This window comes from Vombatus ursinus, unplaced genomic scaffold, assembly GCF_900497805.2.
Source record: "Vombatus ursinus unplaced genomic scaffold, bare-nosed wombat genome assembly UNPS02014774.1, whole genome shotgun sequence".
NCBI lineage: Eukaryota > Metazoa > Chordata > Mammalia > Diprotodontia > Vombatidae > Vombatus > Vombatus ursinus.
In genome coordinates this window covers 5311394-5317393 of record NW_020954552.1, presented here as the reverse complement: position 1 = coordinate 5317393, position 6000 = coordinate 5311394, and positions in this window count along the sequence as shown.

Genomic DNA, 6000 nt, shown 5'->3' with positions numbered 1-6000 from the left:
CAAGAAAAAGAGGGAGACCAGTTGATTATAGACTTTGTGTTTAGACCTTCAGAGAATGAGGGTCTGGAGTAAACAAAAAGAGAAGATGAATAAAGAAGAGAGTGGGAGAAATCCTTTTTGAAAAGAGACACAAAGAATGAAATTATAAAACTAATAAACAAGACTAGCTGAAGAGGGGGAATCTACTTAAATGAGAGGAAAAAGAGAAGGAAGAAGTATTTGTTGTTGCTGTTGAGTCATTCAGTTGTGTCCCATTTTTTTGTGACTCCATGGACCACAGAAAGCCAGATCCTTCTATTCTCCACTACCTCTCAAAGTCTGTTCAAGTTCATGTTCATTGATTCTATGACATTATCTATCCATTTCATCCTCTGCTGTCCCCTTTTCCTTTTGTCTCTAATCTCTCCCAACATCAGGGTCTTTTCCAATGAGTCCTATCTTCTCATTATGTGGCCAAAGTATTTAAGCTTCAGCTTCAGTTTTTGGCCTTCCAGTGAGTAGACTGAATTAATTTAAGTATTGAGTGATTTGACCTCCTTGCTGTCCAAGGGACTCTCAGAAGTCTTCTTTAGCATCACAATTCAAAAACATTGATTCTGTGACATTCAACTTTTGTTATAGTCCAACTCTCACAGGCATACATTGCTATTGGAAAAACCACAGCTTTGACTATATGTACCTTTACTGGCAAGGTGATGTCTGCTTTTTACTATGTCATCCAGATTTTCCATAGCTTTCCTTCCAAGGAGTAAGCATCTTTTAGTTTCATGGCTACAGTGATCTTTGAACCCAAGAATATGAAATTGGAGACTGCTTCAATTTCTTCTTCCTCTATTTGCCAGGAAGTGATGGGACCAGTTGCAAGATCTTAGATTTCTTGGTTTCATTTTGTTTTTTTGATGTTAAGCTTCAAGCCAACTTTCACGCTCTCCTCTTTCACCCTCATCAAGAGGATTCTTAATTCTTCTTGACTTTCTGGCATCAGAGTGGTATCATCTGCATATCTGAGACTGTTGATATTTCTCCCAGCAACCTTAATTCCAGCTTTTGAGTCATCCAATATGGCATTTTGCATGATATACTCTGCATATAAATGGCAATATACAACCTTGCTGTACTTTTTCCAATATTAAATCAATCAGTTGTTACATGTCTGGTTCTAACGGTTGCTTTTTCAACTGCATACAGTTCCTCCAGAGGCAAGTAAGATGATCTGGTACTCCCATCTCTTTGAGGACATGCCACATTTTGTTGTGATCCACACAGTCAAAGGCTTTAGTGTAGTCAATGAAGCAAAAGTTGATGTTTTTCTGGAACTCCCTTGCTTTCTCCATAATCCAGCCAATGTTGGCAATCTGGTCCCTAGCTCCTCTGCTTCTTCAAAAACCAGCCTGCTCTTCTGCTAATTCTCAGTTCACATATCACTGAAGCCTCGCTTGTAGAATCTTAAGTTTAACCTTGCTTGTGTGTTAAATGAGTGCAATTGTTTGATTATTTGAACATTCCTTGGCATTGCTCTTCTTTAGGATTGGGATGTAAACTAATCTTTTCCAATGCAGTGGCCACTGTTGTGTTTTCCAAATTTGCTGGCATATCGAGTGCATTGATTGCTGCACTTTAACAGCATCATCTTTTAGGGTTTTAAATAGCTCAGCTGGAATTCCCTCACCTCTACTAACCTTATTGTTAGCAATGCTTCCTAAGGCCCACTTGACATCATTCTCCAATATGTCTGATCAGTAACCACACCATCGTAGCTATCAGTGATGTTAAGCTCTTTCTTGTATATTTCTTTTGTATATTGTTTCTTTTCTTTTCTTTTCTCTTTTTCTTTTCTTTTCTTTTTTTTTTTTTTTGGCTAGGCAATGGGGTTAAAGTGACTTGCTCAGGGTCACACAGCTAGTGTCAAGTGTCTTGAACTCAGGTCCTCCTGACTGCAGGGCCAGTGCTCTATACACTGTGCCACCTAGCTGCCCCTCTTTTGTGTATTCTTACCGTCTCTTCTTAATCTCTTAATCTCTTTTACTTCTGTTAAATCCCTACCAATTTCTTAATCTCTTCTACTTCTGGAGCCAAGATGGCAGAGTAAAAGCAGTGACTTGCTTGAGTTCTCCCCCAAACTCCCCAAATACCTATAAAAAATGGCTCTGAACAAATTCTAAAGCAGCAGAACCCACGAAAAGACAGAGTGAAACAAAATTCCAGCCCAAGAGAACCTGGATGGTTGATCAGAAAGGTATATTGCCCCGGGCAGGGAGAGAAGCACAGTTCAGGGTGGGCGCGCAGGCCGCAGTGAACCTGGAGCAGGCCTCAGAGGACTGAATCACAGGCAGCTGTGGTGGTTTCCAGACTTCTCAACCCATGAACATCAAAGACAACTTATAAGGTCAGTGGGAAAAGTCTGTTTCTGCTGTGGTGAGAGAGAAGCATAGGGGGGTTCCACCCCCATTCCCCAAGCTCGGCCCCAGGGTAGCAGCTGTCTCCTGAGCTTCTGGTCCACAGACTGAGAGGGAATCAAGTGGCTGATCAGAGGGGGATTGCAGGGATCTCTCTGCTGGTGCAGGATTCTCTTGCTTTGCCCGTGCTTGGATCTGGGTCACAGTTTTGGGTGGCAGTCCTAGGGTGAGGAGGAGAGCTGGCATGGTGGAGGTGGCTGTGGAGAGGAAATCCTCACAGTTTTTAGACAGAAAAGAGTGCTCATACACCAGAGCACAGGCCAGGAAAGGAGTAAACACCTCGCCCTTAATCATAACACCGTGGAAGAACTGAAAATTTACAGGTCCCTAGAAGTATCTCTGAAAACAGCTGCACAAAACCCCTGAAGCTTGGGACAGTACATTCTCCACATTGGAAACAGATTCCTACCTTAACAAAGAGTTTATAACTCAAGTAATTGGCTGGGATCATGAGCAAGCAGCACAAAAAGAGTCAGACTATATTATCTTACTTTGGTGACAAAGAAAATCAAAACACACAACCAGAAGAAGACAAAGAAGCCAAAGCTCCTACATCCAAAGACTCCAAGAAAAATATGAATTGGTCCCAGGCCATGGAAGAGCTCAAAAAGAATTTTGAGAAGCAAGTAAGAGAAGTAGAGGAAAAACTGAGAGTGATGCTAAAGGAGACCCAAAAAAAATACTGAAGAAAGTAACACTTTAAAAAATAGCCTAACCCAAATGGCAAAAGAAGTCCAACAAGCCAATGAGGAGAAGAACACCCTAAAAAACAAAATTGACCAAATGGAAAAGGAAGTCCAAAAACTTACTGAAGAAAATACTTCCTTAAAAATTAGCATGGAGCAATTGGAAGCTAGTGACAATTTGAGAAATCAAGGCACTGTAATACTAATCCAAAAGAATGAAAAAATAGAAGAGAATGTGAAAAATCTCATTGGCAAAACAACTGACCTGGAAAACGGATCCAGGAGAGAGAACTTAAAAATTATTGGACTATCTGAAAGCCATGATCAAAAAAAGAGCCTAGACATCATCTTTCAAGAAATTATCAAAGAAAACTGCCCTGATATTTTAGAACCAGAGAACAAAATAGAAATTGAAGGAATCCACCAATCACCTCCTGAAAGAGATCCCCAAAGGAAAACTCCTAGGAATATTGTAGCCAAATTCCAGAATTCGCAGGTCAAGGACAAAATATTGCAGGCTGCCAGAAAGAAACAATTCAGGTATTGTGGAAACACAATCAGGATAACACAAGATTTAGCAGCTTCTACATTAAGGGACTGGAGGGCATGGAGTGTGATATTCCAGAGGGCAAAGGAGATAGGACTACAACCAAGAATCACCTACCCAGCAAAACTGAGTATAATCCTGCAGGGAAAAAAAATGGTCATTCAGTGAAATAGAGGACTTCCAAGCATTCCTGAGGAAAAGACCAGAGCTGAATAGAAAATTTGATTTTCAAATACAAGACTCAAGTGAAACATGGAAGAGGTAAACAGGGAAGAGAAATCATAAGAGACTTATTAAGGTTGAACTGTTTACATTCCTGCAGGGAAAGATGATATTTGTAACTCATGAGTCCTTTGTCAGTATTAGGGTAGTGGGAGGGAAAAAAATTATATGTATGTATAGATAGATAGATAGATAGATAGATAGATAGATAGATAGATAGATAGATATATAGATAGATAGAGGGCATAGGATGAGTTGAAGATGAAGGGGTGATATCTGGAAAATAAAATTAAGGGGTGAGAGAGGATTATACTGGGAAAAGGAGAAAGGGAGAAGTAGAAAGGGGTAAATTATTTCACATGAACCAGACAAGAAAAAGCTTTTACAGTGGAAGGGAAATGGGAGAAGGTGAGAGGGAATGAGTGAATCTTATTCTCATAGGATTTGGCTTAAGGAGGGAATACATACACAGTGTGGTATGGAAATCTGTCTTACCCTACCGGAAAATAAAGGGGGAAGGGAACAAGAGAGCAGGGGGTTGATAGAGGGGAGGGCAGATTGGGGGAGGGGATAATCAAAAGCAAACACTTCTGAGGAGGGGATAGGGTCAAAAGAGAGAATAGAATAAATGGGGGTAGGATAGGATGAAGGAAAATATACTTAGTTTTTCACAACATGACTACTATGGAAGTGTTTTGCATGACTATACATCTATAACCTGTATTGAGATGCTTGCCTTTTCAATGAGGGTGGGTGGGGAGGGAGGAAGGGAGAAAATTTGTAGCCCAAAGTTTTAAAAACACATATTAAAAATAAAAATTAAAAATAAATTAAAAATAAAAAAAACTCTTCTACTTTTATTAAGTCCCTACCAATTTTGTTTTTTATCATGCCCATTTTTGCATGAAACATTCATTTGATATCCCTAATTTTCTTCACAAATTCTCCTGTTTTTCCCATTCTATTGTTTTTATTTCTGTGCATTGCTCATTTAAGAAAACCTTCTTATCTCTCCTTGCTATTCTTTGGAATTCTGTATTCAGTTGGGTATATCTTTCCCTTTTCCTTTGCCTTTCACTTTTCTTCTTTACTCATATATTTGTAAAGCCTCATCAGACTGTTTTGCTTTCTTGTTCTTCTTTTTCTTTGGAATGTTTTTAGTTGCTATCTCCTGTGCAATATTGCAAACCTCTTCCTACAATTCTTCAGGCCCAGTGTCTATCAGATCTAATACCCTAAGTCTATTCATCACTTTCACTCCATGTTCATAAAAGACACTATGTAGATCATATCTATATGGTCTGATGGTTTTCCCTACTTTTTTCAATTTAAGTCTGAATTTTACAATAAGAACTCACAATCTGAGCCAGTCAGCTCCAAGTCTTATTTTAACTGACTGTATAGAGCTTTTCCACCTTTGACTGGGAAGTACATAATCAATCTGATTTCTTTATTGACCCTCTGGTGATGTCCATGTGTAGAGTCCTCTTTTGAGTTGTTGAAAAAGAGCGTTTGTTATGACCAGTGAGTTATCCTGACAAAACTCTTTTAGTCTATACCCTGCTTCATTTTGTATTCCAAGGCCAAACTTGCCTTTTATTATAATTATCTTTTGATTTCCTACTTTAGCATTCCAATCTGCTATGATGAATGTGAGCTCTTTTGTAGGGTGTTATTTCTAGGAGATGTTGTGGGTCTTCATAGAACTGATCAACTTCAGCCTCTTAGGCATCAGTGGTTGGAGTATAGACTTGTATTACCATGATGTTGAATGATTTGCCTTGGATTCAAATAGATGCCATTCTGTCATTTTTGAGATTATACCCAAGTAATGCTTTTCTCATCCTCATGAATTTAATTCAGGTGATCATACATATACTACTGTGGGCAACAATCCTGTAGAAGATATGGAGCAGCCTCACAGTCAATACAAAGGTGAGAAAAACAGTACTGAAAGAAATATATAAATAGATAAAAACAGGAGAGAGACACTAATAAGCAGCACCCAAAAGGGAAAAGGGTAACAAATAAGAAGAGGAGATAAAGAATGAGAAGAAAAGAGTCAGAAAAGGGAAAAGGACTACAATGA